Raw genomic sequence first — 15,276 nt, forward strand, 5'->3', positions numbered from 1 at the left:
GCGTGCGACAGACGCAAAAGGATCAATGGATCCTATTCCGACATGATCGAGAACCGACAGCTGATTAGCCGATGTTGTGACAGAGCATCAGGATCATTTTCACTGAGAGGACGGGATATAGCCATTGACAACGGTGATGCCCAACATAAAGCTTGCCATGGAAAGGAGTATGAATGATCGGAAGAAGGCAATAGGAAAGCAAAGGTTCAAGGGGAACAAAGCATCTTCATACGCTTATCTGAAATCCACCAATGAATTACATAAGTATCTCTATCTTTATTTTATGTTTATTTTCATCACCTTAAACTCCATAACCATTTGAATCCGCCTGACTAAGATTTACAAGATGACCACAGCTTCCTTCAAGCCGACAATCTCCGTGGGATCGACCCTTACTCACGTAAGGTTTATTACTTGGACGACCCAGTGCACTTGCTGGTTAGTTGTGCAGAATTGTGACAAAGTGTGATTCACGTTTGAGAGCTCCAAGTCTTTGGCGCCATTGTTGATGATCACAATTTCGTGCACCAAGTTTTTGGCACCGTTGCCGGGGAAGGAACGAATGAACGAACAATAATTTCGCATTTGTTTCCGGCAACAACAGTGCTAAGTTTGGTCCGGCAACAACACCAAGTTTTTGGCGCCGTTGCCGGGGATTGTTCGAGTTTGGACAACTGACGGTTTATCTTGTTGCTTAGATTAGGTATTTTTCAGAATTTTTAAGAATGAATTCTAGAGTTTCAAGGTGATGTTCCCACCATCACAAAAGCTGACTGATTCTCATCAATTTAGCTATTGAATGTAATGTCCTGCTGAAGCTTGGCCAAACATGTCTAATCTTTTTAGACTGAAGCTTTAGACTAACATTACATGATTTTTGGAATTCTTATTAAAAGTTTTGAATCTTTTTATTTTCTTTCCCATATAAATTTCAAAAATCACAAAAAAATTTATAAATCCATAAAATCAAAAATATTTTTATGTTTCTTGTTTGAGTCTAGTATCAATTTTTAAGTTTGGTGTCAATTGTATGTCTTTATTCTTCTTACATTTTTCGAATACATGCATTATGTTCTTCATTAATCTTCAAGTTGTTCTTGATGATTTCATTGCTCTGATCTTTAAATTCTCTTGTTTTGTGTGTTTTGCTGTTTCTTACATGCATTTTTAAATTGTTATAGTCCTTAGTATACAAACTTCTAAGTTTGGTGTCTTGCATGCATTGTTTATTTGATCTTAGTTGCATTTTTATTGATTCTCATCATCAAAAATTCAAAAATATTTTTAAAACTATGTCTTTTCAAGTCAATAATACAGAGAATTGAAGATTCAGAACATTCAGCAGAGGAATCAAACAGAAAAAGCTGGGCGTTCAAAACGCCCAGTGAAGAAGGAAAACTGGCGTTTAAACGCCAGTCAGGGTACCTGGCTGGGCGTTTAACGCCCAAAAAGGTAGAGTTTTGGGCGTTAAATGCCAGAATGGATGCCATTCTGGGCGTTTGACGCCAAGATGACACTAGAGGGAAGATTTTGTTTTTAATTCACATTTTTTTCAAGTTTTCATAATTTTTCAAAATCAAATCTTTTTCAAATCATATCTTTTCAATCATATCTCTTTCAAAATCAAATTCTTTCCATTTTATATTTATTTTTACTATTTTTGAAAATCCTTGCTTCAATTCAAGATTTACTTCAAAAATTTTCAAGTTGTTACTTGCCTATTAAGAAAGGATCAAATTTTAAATTTCAGAATCATATCTTTTAATTTCTTGTTAGTCAAGTAATCAACTTTAGTTTTAAAACTTTCTCTTTTTAATTTGATTTTCAATCATATCTTCTCAATCATATCTTTTCAATCACATCTTTTTCAAAATTAACTTTCAATCATATCTTCTTAATTTCTAATTTCAAAATCTTTTTCAAAAATTACTTTATTTCTTTCTCAATCTTAGTTTTCGAAAATCATCAATCAAATTTTCAAAAATTTCTTTTAATTATTTCAAAATCTTTTAATTAATTTTCGAAAATTCTTCCCCTCTTCTCACATCCTTCTATTTAAAGGACTAACACTCCTCCTCAAGGTACAATTCGAACTCTATCCTTCTTAACAAGTTCGAATTCTCCTCTCTCTACCCTCTCCTTCTATTCTTCTTTTCCTCTGACACCTCAAGGAATCTCTATACTGTGACATAGAGGATTCCATACTTTTTTATTCTCTTCTCTTTCATATGAGCAGGAGCAAAGATAAAAGCATTCTTGTTGAAGCTGATCCTGAACCTGAAAGGACCTTGAAGAAAAAGCTAAGAGAAACCAAAACACAACTCTTTCTAGAGGGCCTAACAGAGCTTTTCAAAGAAGAAGAAGCAATGGCAGCCGAAAACAACAATGCCAACAATGCAAGGAAGGTGCTTGGTGACTTTACTGCACCTACTCCCAATTTCTATGGGAGAAGCATCTCAATCCCTGCCATTGGAGCAAACAACTTTGAGATTAAGCCTCAATTAGTTTCTCTAATGCAATAGAATTGCAAGTTTCATGGACTTCCATTGGAAGATCATCATCAGTTCTTGGCTGAATTCTTGTAAATCTGTGACACTGTCAAGACCAATGGGATTGACCCTGAAGTCTACAGACTTATGCTCTTTCCTTTTGCTGTAAGAGACAGAGCTAGAACATGGTTGGATTCACAACCTAAGGAAAGCCTAAACTCTTGGGAAAAGCTAGTCAATGCCTTCTTGGAAAAGTTCTTTCCACCTCAAAAATTGAGTAAGCTTAGAGTGGAAGTCCAAACCTTTAGACAGAAGGATGGTGAGTCCCTCTATGAAGCTTGGGAGAGATACAAGCAATTGATCAGAAGGTGCCCTTCTGACATGCTTTCAGAATGGAGCATCATAGGAATCTTCTATGATGGTCTGTCTGAACTAGCCAAGATATCATTGGATAGCTCTGCTGGAGGATCTCTTCATCTGAAGAAGATGCCTGCAGAAGCTCAAGAACTCATTGAAATGGTTGCAAATAACCAATTCATGTAAACCTCTGAAAGGAATCCTGTGAATAATGGGTCAACTCAGAAGAAAAGAGTTCTTGAGATTGATACTCTGAATGCCATATTGGCTCAGAATAAAATATTGACCTAACAAGTCAATATGACTTCTCAGAGTCTGTCTGAAATGCAAGCAGCAATAGGCAGTACTAAGGAAGCTTCCTCTGAAGAAGAAGCTTATGATCCTGAGAACCCAGCAATGGAAGAGGTGAATTACATGGGAGAACCCTATGGAAACACCTATAACCCTTCATGGAGAAATCATCCAAATCTCTCATTGAAGGATCAACAGAGACCTCAACAAGGTTTCAACAACAATAATGGTGGAAGAAATAGGTTTAGCAATAGCAAGCCTTTTCCATTATCTTCTCAGCAACAAACAGATAATTCTAAGTAGAGCCACTCTGACTTAACAACCATTGTCTCTGATCTAATCAAAACCACTCAAAGTTTCATGACTGTAACAAGGTCCTCCATTAGAAATTTGGAGGCACAATTGGGTCAGCTGAGTAAGAAAATTACTGAACTCCCTCCTAGCACTCTCCCTAGCAATACAGAAGAGAATCCAAAAAGAGAGTGCAAGGCCATAACCACATCTCACATGGCCGAACATGGAGAGGAGGAAGAGGCAGTGATTCCCACTGAGGAAGACCTCAATGGATGCCCACTGACCTCCATAGAGTTCCCTAAAGAGGAACCATGGGAATCTGAGGCTCACACTGAGACCATAGAGATTCTAGTAAATTTACTTTTGCCATTCATGAGCTCTGATGAGTATTCTTCCTCTGAAGAGGATGAAGATGTTACTGAAGAACAAATTGCTAAGTACCTTGGAGCAATCATGAAGCTAAATGCAAAGTTGTTTGGTAATGAGACTTGGGAGGATGAACCTCCATTGCTCATCAAAGAACTGGATGACTTGACTAGGCAGAGATTACCTCTGAAGAGACAAGATCCTGGAAAGTTCTCAATACCTTGTACCATAGGCATCATGACCTTTGAGAAGGCTCTGTGTGACCTAGGGCAAGCATAAACCTCATGCCTCTCTCTGTAATGGAGAAGCTAGGGATCATTGAGGTATAAGCTGCAAGAATCTCACTGGAGATGGCAGACAATTCAAAGAAACAGGATTATAGACTTGTAGAGGATGTCTTGGTAAAGTTTGAAGGCCACTACATCCCTGCTGACTTCATAATCCTAGAGACTGGGAAGTGTATGGATGAATCCATCATCCTTGGCAGACCCTTCCTAGCCACAGCAAAAGCTGTTATTGATGTTGACAGAGGATAATTGATCATTCAAGTGAATGGAGACTCCCTTGTGTTTAAAGCTCAAGGATATCCCTCTGTAACCATGGAGAGGAAGCATGAAGAACTTCTCTCAATACAGAGTCAAACAGAGCTCCCACAGTCAAACTCTAAGTTTGTTGTTCGGAGGCCACAACCAAACTCTAAGTTTGGTGTTGAACCCCCACATTTAAACTCTAAGTTTAGTGTTGGGAGGTTCCAACATTGCTCTGAACATCTGTGAGGCTCCATGAGAGCCACTGTCAAGCTATTGACATTAAAGAAGCGCTTTGGGAGGCAACCCAATCGTTACTATTCTATGATAATTTTCTATTTTCTTTTGTTATTTTATGTTTTCTATAGGTTGATGATCATGTGAAGTCACAAAAATAATTGAAAAAGCAAAAACAGAAGGAAAACAGAATGAGAAATAGAACACCCTGGAGGAGAAACTTACTGGCGTTTAAACGCCAGTAAAGGTAGCAGAATGGGCGTTAAACGCCCAGTCTGGCACCATTCTTGGCATTTAACGCCAGGAATGGGCAGGAAGCTGGCGTTAAACACTAGAAATAGGCAGCAGGCTGGCGTTTAACGCCAAGATTGGCAGCAAGGGGCGCTTTGCACGCCACATGGTACAGGGATGAGAAATCCTTAACACCTCAGGATCTGTGGACCCCACAGGATCCCCACCTACCCCACCTCTCTCTCTCTTCTTCACCCATTCACCAATCACCTCAATACCTCTTCCCCAAAAACCCCTCACCTATCAAATCCTACCCTTTTCTCCATAAACCCTTCACCAATCCACATCCATCCATCATAAAATCCCACCTACCTCACCATTCAAATTCAAACAACTTTCCTTCCCAAACCCACCCATAATGGCTGAACCATACACACCCCTCTCACTCCTATATAAACCCATCTTCACTCCTTCATTTTCACACAACCTAAACACCACTTCTCCCCCATGGCTGAAACACAAAGCCCACTCCATCTCCTCTATTTCTTCTTCTTCTACTCTCTTCTTTCTTCTTTTGTTCGAGGACAAGCAACCTTCTAAGTTTGGTGTGATAAAAGCTAAAGCTTTTTGTTTTTCTATAACCATTTATGGCACCAAAGGCCAGAGAAACCTCTAGAAAGAGGAAAGGGAAGGCAAAAGCTTCCACCTCCGAGTCATGGGAGATGGAGAGATTCCTCTCAAGGGTGCATCAAGACCACTTCTATGAAGTTGTGGCCAAGAAGAAGGTGATCCCCGAGGTCCCTTTTAAGCTCAAAAAGGGGGAATATCCGGAGATACGACATGAGATCCGAAGAAGAGGTTGGAAAGTTCTCACCAACCCCATTCAACAGGTCAGAATCTTAATGGTTCAAGAGTTCTATGCCAATGCATGAATCACCAAGAACCATGATCAAAGTGTGAACCCGGACCCCAAGAATTGGCTTACAATGGTCCAAGGGAAATACTTGGATTTTAGTCCGGAAAATGTAAGGTTGGCATTCAACTTACCTATGATGCAAGGAGATGCACACCCATACACAAGAAGGGTCAACTTTGATCAAAGGTTGGACCAAGTCCTCATGGACATCTGTGAAGAGGGCACTCAATGGAAGAGAGATTCAAGAGGGAAGCCGGTTCAACTAAGAAGGCATGATCTCAAGCCCGTGGCTAGGGGATGGTTGGAGTTCATCCAACGCTCAATCATTCCTACTAGCAACCGATCTGGAGTTACTATAGACCGGGCTATCATGATTCATAGCTTCATGATTAGAGAGGAAGTAGAAGATCATGAAGTTATATCCCAAGAACTCTACAAGGTGGCAGACAAGTCCTCCACTGTGGCAAGGTTAGCCTTCCCTCATCTCATTTGTCACCTCTGCAATTCAGTTGGAATTGACATAGAGGAAGACATCCTCATTGATGAGGACAAGCCCATCACTAAGAAAAGGATGGAGCAAACAAGAGATCCCACTCATGGACAAGAGCATGAGGAAATTTCTCATCATGAAATCCTTGAGATACCTCAAGGGATGCATTTTTCCCCACAAAAATATTGGGAGCAAATCAACACCTCCCTAGGAGAATTAAGTTCCAACATGGGACAACTAAGGGTGGAGCACCAAGAGCATTCCATCCTCCTCCATGAAATTAGAGAAGATCAAAGAACTATGAGAGAGGAATAACAAAGGCAAGGAAGAGACATTGAGGAGCTCAAGCACTCCATAAGATCTTCAAGAGGAAGAACAAGCTGCCATCACTAAGGTGGACCCGTTCTTTAACTTCCTTGTTCTTTATTTTCCTGTTTTTCGAATTTTTATGCTTATGTTTATCTATGTTTGTGTCTTTATTATATGATCATTAGTGTCTATGCCTTAAAGCTATGAAAATGAATCCATCACCTTTCTTAAATGAAAAATTTTTTTAATTGAAAAAGAAAAAGAAGTGCATGAATTTCAAATTTTAAAACAGTTTAATTATTTTGATGTGGTGGCAACACTATTGTTTTTCTGAATGAATGCTTGAACAGTGCATATTTTTGAAATTGTTGTTTAAAGAATGTTAAAACTGTTGGCTCTTGAAAGAATGAAAGAAAAAGGAGAAATGTTATTTGATAATCTGAAAAATCATGAAATTGATTCTTGAAGCAAGAAAAAGCAGTGAATAGAAAGCTTGCAGAAAAAAAATGGCGAAAAAAAAAGAGAGAAAAGTAAGCTGAAAAAGCCAATACCCCTTTAAACCAAAAGGCAAGGGTGATAAAAAGGATCCAAGGCTTTGAGCATCAGTGGATAGGAGGTCCCACAGGAATAAAATCCTGGCCTAAGCGGCTAAACTAAGCTGTCCCTAACCATGTGCTTGTGGCATGAAGGTGTCAAGTGAAAACTTGAGACTGAGCGGTTAAAGTCGAGGTCCAAAGCAAAAAGAAGAGTGTGCTTAAGAACCCTGGACACCTCTAATTGGGGACTCTAGCAAAGCTGAGTCACAATCTGAAAAGGTTCACCCAGTTATGTGTCTGTGGCATTTATGTATCCGGTGGTAATACTGGAAAACAAAGTGCTTAGGGCCATGGCCAAGACTCATAAAGTAGCTGTGTTCAAGAATCAACATACTTAACTAGGAGAATCAATAACACTATCTGGATTCTGAGTTCCTATAGATGCCAATCATTCTAAACTTCAAGGAATAAAGTGAGATGCCAAAACTGTTCAGAAGCAAAAAGCTAAAAGCTCCGCTCATCTAATTAATACTGATCTTCATAGATATTTTTGGAATTCATTGTATATTCTCTTCTTTTTATCCTATTTGATTTTCAGTTGCTTGGGGACAAGCAACAATTTAAGTTTGGTGTTGTGATGAGCGGATAATTTATACGCTTTTTGGCATTGTTTTTAGTATGTTTTTAGTATATTTTAATTAGTTTTTATTATATTTTTATTAGTTTTTAAATAAAAATCACTCTTCTGGACTTTACTATGAGTTTGTGTTTTTTTCTGTAATTTCAGGTATTTTCTGGCTGAAATTGAGGGACCCGAGCAAAAATCTGATTCAGAGGCTGAAAAAGGACTGCAGATGCTGTTGGATTCTAACCTCCCTGCACTCAAAGTGGATTTTCTGGAGCTACAAAGCCCAATTGGCACGCTCTCAATTGCGTTGGAAATTAGACATCCTGGGCTTTCCAGCAATATATAATAGTCCATACTTTGCCCGAGATTTGATGGCCCAAACCGGCGTTCCATGTCAGCCCAAGAATTCTGGCGTTTAACTCCAAAACTGGCACAAAAGCTGGAGTTAATCGCCCAAACTGGCACAAAAGCTGGCGTTTAACTCCAAGAAAAGTCTCTACACATGGAAGCTTCAATGCTCAGCCCAAGCACACACCAAGTGGGCCCGGAAGAAGATTTCTGCATTAATTACCAATTTCTATAACCATAGGCTAGTAGTTTTCTATAAATAGGACCTTTTGCTATTGTATTTTCATCTTTGACTCATACTTTTGATAGACCTTTTCACGTTTGGGGGGTGGCCTCACGGCTATGCCTAGACCTTGTTCTTATGTATTTTCAACGGTGGAGTTTTTACACACCATAGATTAAGGTGTGGAGCTCTGATGTTCTTCATGAATTAATACAAGTACTATTGTTTTTCTATTCAACTCAAGTCTATTTCTTCTTCAAGATATTCATTCATTCTTCAACTTGATGAATGTGATGATCCGTGACACTCATCATCATTCTCACCTATGAGCGCGTGACTGACAACCACTTCCGTTTTACATGCAAACAAGCTTGAATGCGTATCTCTTGGGTTTCTAATCTAAGATTGAAACCTTCGTGGTATAGGCTAGAATTATTGGCGGCCATTCTTGTCTGTGGTATTCCGAGTAGGATCTTGGAAGGGATGACTGTGACGAGCTTCAAACTCGCGATTGTGGGGCGTGTGACAAACGCAAAAGGATCAATGGATCCTATTCCGACATGATCGAGAACCGACAGCTGATTAGCCGATGTTGTGACAGAGCATCAGGACCATTTTCATTGAGAGGACGGGATATAGCCATTGACAACGGTGATGCCCAACATAAAGCTTGCCATGGAAAGGAGTATGAATGATTGGAAGAAGGCAATAGGAAAGCAGAGGTTCAAGGGGAACAAAGCATCTTCATACGCTTATCTGAAATCCAACAATGAATTACATAAGTATCTCTATCTTTATTTTATGTTTATTTTCATCACCTTAAACTCCATAACCATTTGAATCCGCCTGACTGAGATTTACAAGATGACCATAGCTTCCTTCAAGCCAACAATCTCCGTGGGATCGACCCTTACTCACGTAAGGTTTATTACTTGGACGACCCAGTGCACTTGCTGGTTACTTGTGCGGAATTGTGACAAAGTGTGATTCACGTTTGAGAGCTCCAAGTCTTTGGCGCCATTGTTCATGATCACAATTTCGTGCACCAGTAGCCTGTTTCTGGCGTTGAACTCCACTTTGCAACCTGTTTTTGGCGTTTGACTCTAGAATGCAGCATGGAACTGACGTTGAACGCCAGTTTATGTCATCAATCCTTATTCCAAGTATGGACTATTATATATTGCTGGAAAGCCCTAGATGTCTACTTTCCAAATCAATTAGAAGCGCACCATTTGGAGTTCTGTAGCTCAAGAAAATCTACTTTGAGTTCAGGGAGGTTAGAATCCAACAGCATCTGCAGTCCTTCTTCAACCTCTGAATCTGATTTTTGCTCAGGCCCCTCAATTTTAGCCAGAAAATACCTGAAATCACAGAAAAACACAAAAACTCATAGTAAAGTCTAGAAATGTGATTTTTAATTAAAAACTAATAAAAATATATTGAAAACTAACTAAATCATACTAAAAACAAACTAAAAACAATGCCAAAAAGCGTATGAATTATCCGCTCATCACAACACCAAACTTAAATTGTTGCTTGTCCCTAAGCAACTGAAAATCAAATAGGATAAAAAGAAGAGAATATACTATAAATTCCAAAATATCAATGAAACATAGCTCCAATCAGATGAGCGGGACTTGTAGCTTTTTGCCTCTTGAATAGTTTTGGCATCTCACTTCCTCCATTGAAGTTCAGAATGATTGGTATCTATAAGAACTCAGAATTCAGATAGTGTTATTGATTCTCCTAGTTTAGTATGTTGATTCTTGAACACATCTACTTCATGAGTCTTGGCCGTGGCCCTAAGCACTTTGTTTTCCAGTATTACCACCGGAAACATAAATGCCACAGACACATAACTGGGTGAACCTTTTCAGATTGTGACTCAGCTTTGCTAAAGTCCCCAATTAGAGGTGTCCAGGGTTCTTAAGCACACTCTTCTTTTGCTTTGGACCTTGACTTTAACCGCTCAGTCTCAAGTTTTCACTTGACACCTTCACGCCACAAGCATATGGTTAAGGACAGCTTGGTTTAGCCGCTTAGGCCAAGATTTTATTCCTTTAGGCCCTCCTATCCACTGATGCTCAAAGCCTTGGATCCTTTTTATTACCCTTGCCTTTTGGTTTTAAGGGTTACTGGCTTTTTGCTCTTGCCTTTTGGTTTTAAGAGCTTTTGGCTTTTTCTGCTTGCTTTCTTTCTTTCTTTTTTCTATTTTTTTTTGCCATTTTTTTTCGCAAGCTTTCTGTATTCACTGCTTTTTCTTGCATCAAGAATCATTTTTATGATTTTTCAGATTATCAAATAACATTTCTCCTGTTCATCATTCTTTCAAGAGCCAACATATTTAACATTCTTAAACATCAAATTCAAAAGACATATGCACTGTTCAAGCATTCATTCAGAAAACAAAAAGTATTGTCACCACATCAAAATAATTAAACTAGTTTTAAGGATGAATTCGAAACCATGTACTTTTTGTTCTTTTGTAATTAAAACATTTTTCATTCAAGAGAGGTGATGGATTCATAGGACATTCATAACTTTAAGGCATAGACACTTAAATACTAGTGATCATGAAGACAAAAACATAAACAAACATAAAGCATAAAAATCAAAAAATAGGAAAATAAATAAACAAGGAGATTAAGGAATGAGTCCACCTTAGTGAGGGTGGCGTCTTCCTCTGCTTGAAGAACCAATGGTGCTTTTGAGCTCCTCTATGTCTCTTCCTTGTCTTTCTTGCTCCTCCCTCATAGCTGTTTGATCTTCTCTAATTTCATGGAGGATGATGGAGTGCTCTTGATGTTCCACCTTTAATTGTCCCATGTTGGAACTTAATTCACCTAGGGAAGTGTTGATTTGTTCCCAATAGTTTTGTGGAGGAAAGTGCATCCCATGAGGCATCTCAGGGATTTCATGGTGAGGACTTTTCTCATGCTCATGTTGAGGTCCATGCTCTCTTGTTTGCTCCATCTTTTTCTTAGTGATGGGCTTATCCTCTTCAATGAGGATGTCTCCCTCTAAGTCAATTCTAACCGAATTGCAGAGGTGGCAAATGAGGTGAGGAAAGGCTAACCTTGCCAAAGTAGAGGTCTTGTCAGCCACCTTGTAGAGTTCTTGAGGTATAATCTCATGAACTTCCACTTCCTCCCCAATCATGATATTATGGATCATGATGACCCGGTCTATAGTAACTTCAGACCGGTTGCTAGTAGGAATTATTGAGCGTTGAATGAACTCCAACCATCCTCTAGCTACTGGTTTGAGGTCAAGCCTTCTTAGTTGAACCGGCTTGCCCTTTGAGTCAATTTTCCATTGAGCTCCTTCCACACATATGTCCATGAGGACTTGGTCCAACCTTTGATCAAAGTTGACTCTTCTAGTGTAGGGGCGTGCATTTTCTTCCATCATTGGCAAGTTGAACGCCAGCCTTACATTTTCCGGACTGAAATCTAAGTATTTTCCCCGAACCATGGTAAGCCAATGCTTTGGATTCGGGTTCACACTTTGATCATGGTTCCTTGTGATCCATGCATTTGCATAGAACTCTTGAACCATTAGGATCCTGACTTGTTTAATGGGGTTGGTGAGAACTTCCCAACCTCTTCTTTGGATTTCAAGTTGGATCTCCGGATACTCACTCTTCTTGAGTTTGAAAGGAACCTCAGGGATCATTATCTTCTTGGCCACAACTTCATAGAAGATGTCTTGATGGACCTTTGAGATGAATCTCTCCATCTCCTATGACTCAGAGGTGGAAGCAATTGCCTTCACTTTCCTCTTTCTAGAGGTTTCTCTGGCCTTAGATGCCATAAATGGTTATGGAAAAACAATAAGCAATGCTTTTACCACACCAAACTTAAAATGGTTACTCGTCCTCGAGCAAAAGGAAAGAGAAAGAAGTAGAAGAAGAAGAAAAATGGAGGAGATGGAGGGAGAAGGTGGATTCGGCTAAGGGGAAGAAGAGAGGGTTGTGTTGTGTGAAAATGAAGAAGGAATGAGGGATTTATATAAGAGTGGGGAGGGGTTAGGGTTCGGCCATTTAGGGTTGGGTTTGGGAGGGAAATTATTTTGAATTTAAAGGTAGGTGGGGTTTTTGGGGAAGAGAGGATGGATGTGAGTGGTGAAGAGGTGATGGGAAAGAGTGATTGAGTTGATTGGTGAGGGGTATTTGGGGAAGAGAGTTATGAAAAGGTGTGAAGAGGAGAGAAGAAGTAGGTGGGAATCCTGCGGGGTCCACAGATCCTGAGGAGATCCTGTGGGGTCTACAGATCCAGTGGGGCCAAGGACTTTAATCATCCATGCTCCAATTAGGCGTGTAAACGCCCTCTGTAGGCAATCCTGGCGTTTAACACCAGATTGCAGCATGTTTCTGGCGTTAAATGCCACTTCCATACTTGTTTTGGGCGTTCAACGCCAGTCTGCAGCATGTTTCTGGCGTTGAACGCCAGTTTTCCTTTGGGGTGCATTCCTGGCGTTTAAACGCCAGAATGCTGCTTGTTTCTAGCGTTTAACGCCAGTTTCATGCTCTGTTCTGGCGTTAAACGCCAGCTAGATGCTCCTTACTCGCGTTTAAACGCCAGTAAGCCCTTCCTCCAGGGTGTTCTGTTTTCAATGCTATTTTTCATTCTGTTTTTGAATTTTTTTGTAGTTTTTGTGACTCCACATGATCATCAACCTAGTAAATCATGAAATAACAAAGAGAAAATAAAATAAAATATATTAAATAACATTGGGTTGCCTTCCAACAAGCGCTTCTTTAATGTCAATAGCTTGACAGTAGGCTCTCACTGAGCCACACAGGTGATCAGGTCAATTTTATAGATTCCCAACACCAAACTTAGAGTTTGGATGTGGGGATTCAACACCAAACTTAGAGTTTGGCTGAGGCCTCCCAACACCAAACTTAGAGTTTGACTCTGTACTGAGAGAAGCTTTTCATGCTTCCTCTCTATGGTTACAGAAGGAGGACCTTGAGTTTTAAACACAAGGTAGTCCTCATTCAGTTGAAGGACCAACTCTCCTCTGTCCACATCAATCACAGCTCTTGCTGTGGCTAGGAAGGGTCTTCCAAGGATAATGGATTCATCCTCTTCCTTTTCAGTGTCTAGGATTATGAAATTAGCAGGGATGTAAAGGTCTTCGACCTTTACTAACATGTCCTCTACTAGTCCATAAGCCTGTTTTCTTGAGTTTTCTGCCATCTCTAGTGAGATTCTGGCAGCTTGCACCTCAAAGATTCCCAATTTCTCCATTACAGAGAGGGGCATGAGGTTTATCCCTGACCCAAGGTCACATAGAGCCTTCTCAAAGGTCATGGTGCCTATCGTACAAAGTATTAAGAACTTTCCAGGATCCTGTTTCTTCTGAGGCAATCTCAGTTGATCCAGATCACTTAGTTCATTGGTGAGCAAGGAAAGTTCATCTTCCCAAGTCTCATTACCAAATAATTTGGCATTCAGCTTCATGATAGCACCAAGGTACTTGGCAACTTGCTCTTCAGTAACATCTTCATTCTCTTCAGAAGAAGAATACTCATCAGAGCTCATGAATGGCATAAGGAGGTTCAATGGAATCTCTGTGGTCTCTAGATGAGCCTCAGATTCCTTTGGTTCCTCAGAGGGAAACTCCTTATTGATCTCTGGACGTCTCAGGAGGTCTTCCTCACTGGGATTCACGTCCTCCTCCTCTTTTGTGGTTTCAGCCATGATGGTCATTTCAATGGCCATGCACTCTCCTTTTGGATTTTCTTCTGTATTGCTTGGGAGAGTACTAGGAGGGGTTTCAGTGATCCTTTTACTCAGCTGGCCCACTTGTGCTTCCAAATTTCTAATGGAAGACCTTGTTTCTTTCATGAAACTTAGAGTGGCCTTAGATAGATCAGAGACTATATTTGCTAAGCTAGATGGGTCCTGCTCAGGACTCTCTGTCTTTTGCTGAGTGGATGATGGGAAAGGCTTGCCATTGCTAAACCTGTTTCTTCCACCATTATTAAAGCCTTGTTGAGGCTTTTGTTGATCCTTCCATGAGAGATTTGGGTGATTTCTCCATGAGGGATTATAGGTGTTTCCATAGGGTTCACCCATGTAATTCACCTATGATATTGCAGGGTTCTCAGGATCATAAGCTTCTTCCTCAGAAGATGCCTCTTGAGTACTGTTGGATGCAGCTTGCATTCCATTCAGACTCTGAGAAATCATATTGACTTGCTGAGTCAATATTTTATTCTAAGCCAATATGGCATTCAGGTATCAATTTCAAGAACTCCCTTCTTCTGAGGCGTCCCATTACTCACAGGATTCCTCTCAGAAGTGTACATGAACTGGTTATTAGCAACCATGTCAATGAGTTCTTGAGCTTCTGCAGGCGTTTTCTTTAGGTGAATGGATCCACCTACAGAAGTATCCAATGACATCTTAGCTAATTCAGACAGACCATCATAGAATATATCCAGGATGGTCCATTCTGAAAGCATGTCAGAAGGACACTTTTTGGTCAGTTGCTTATATCTCTCCTAAGCTTCATAGAGGGATTCACCTTCTTTCTGTCTGAAGGTTTGAACATCCACTCTAAGCCTACTCAGCTTTTAAGGAGGAAAGAACTTGGCTAAGAAAGCCGTGACCAGCTTATCCCAAGAGTTCAGGCTATCTTTGGGTTGAGAGTCCAACCACACTCTAGCTCTGTCTCTTACAGCAAACGGGAAAAGCATAAGCCTGTAGACCTCGGGATCAACCCCATTGGTCTTAACAGTATCAAAGATCTGCAAGAATTCAGTTAAGAACTGAAAAGGATCTTTAGATGGAAGTCCATGAAACTTGCAGTTCTACTGCATCAGAGAAACTAATTGAGGTTTCAGCTCAAATTTGTTTGCTCCAATGGCAGGGATGGAGATGCTTCTTCCATGTAAATTGGAATTAGATGCAGTAAAGTCACCATGCATCCTCCTTGCATTATTATTGTTTTCGGCCATGTTGTCTTCTTTTTCAAAAATTTCTGTCAGATTTTCTCCAGAGAGTTGTGCTTTAGCTTCCCTT

At 40.1% G+C, this 15,276-nt stretch overlaps 2 non-coding genes across 2 annotated transcripts; one reads left to right on the plus strand and one right to left on the minus strand.

The window, feature by feature from the left end:
• Window positions 1–2,768: 2,768 nt before the first annotated feature.
• LOC112768601 (small nucleolar RNA R71) lies at window positions 2,769–2,876 on the minus strand. Its single transcript, XR_003186009.1, has one exon. It is a non-coding gene; the product is annotated as a small nucleolar RNA R71 (small nucleolar RNA).
• Window positions 2,877–14,711: 11,835 nt separating this feature from the next.
• On the plus strand, window positions 14,712–14,819 carry LOC112768330 (small nucleolar RNA R71). Its single transcript, XR_003185765.1, has one exon. It is a non-coding gene; the product is annotated as a small nucleolar RNA R71 (small nucleolar RNA).
• The last annotated feature ends 457 nt before the right edge of the window (window positions 14,820–15,276 follow it).

Source organism: Arachis hypogaea, chromosome 17, assembly GCF_003086295.3.
Source record: "Arachis hypogaea cultivar Tifrunner chromosome 17, arahy.Tifrunner.gnm2.J5K5, whole genome shotgun sequence".
Taxonomy (NCBI): domain Eukaryota; kingdom Viridiplantae; phylum Streptophyta; class Magnoliopsida; order Fabales; family Fabaceae; genus Arachis; species Arachis hypogaea.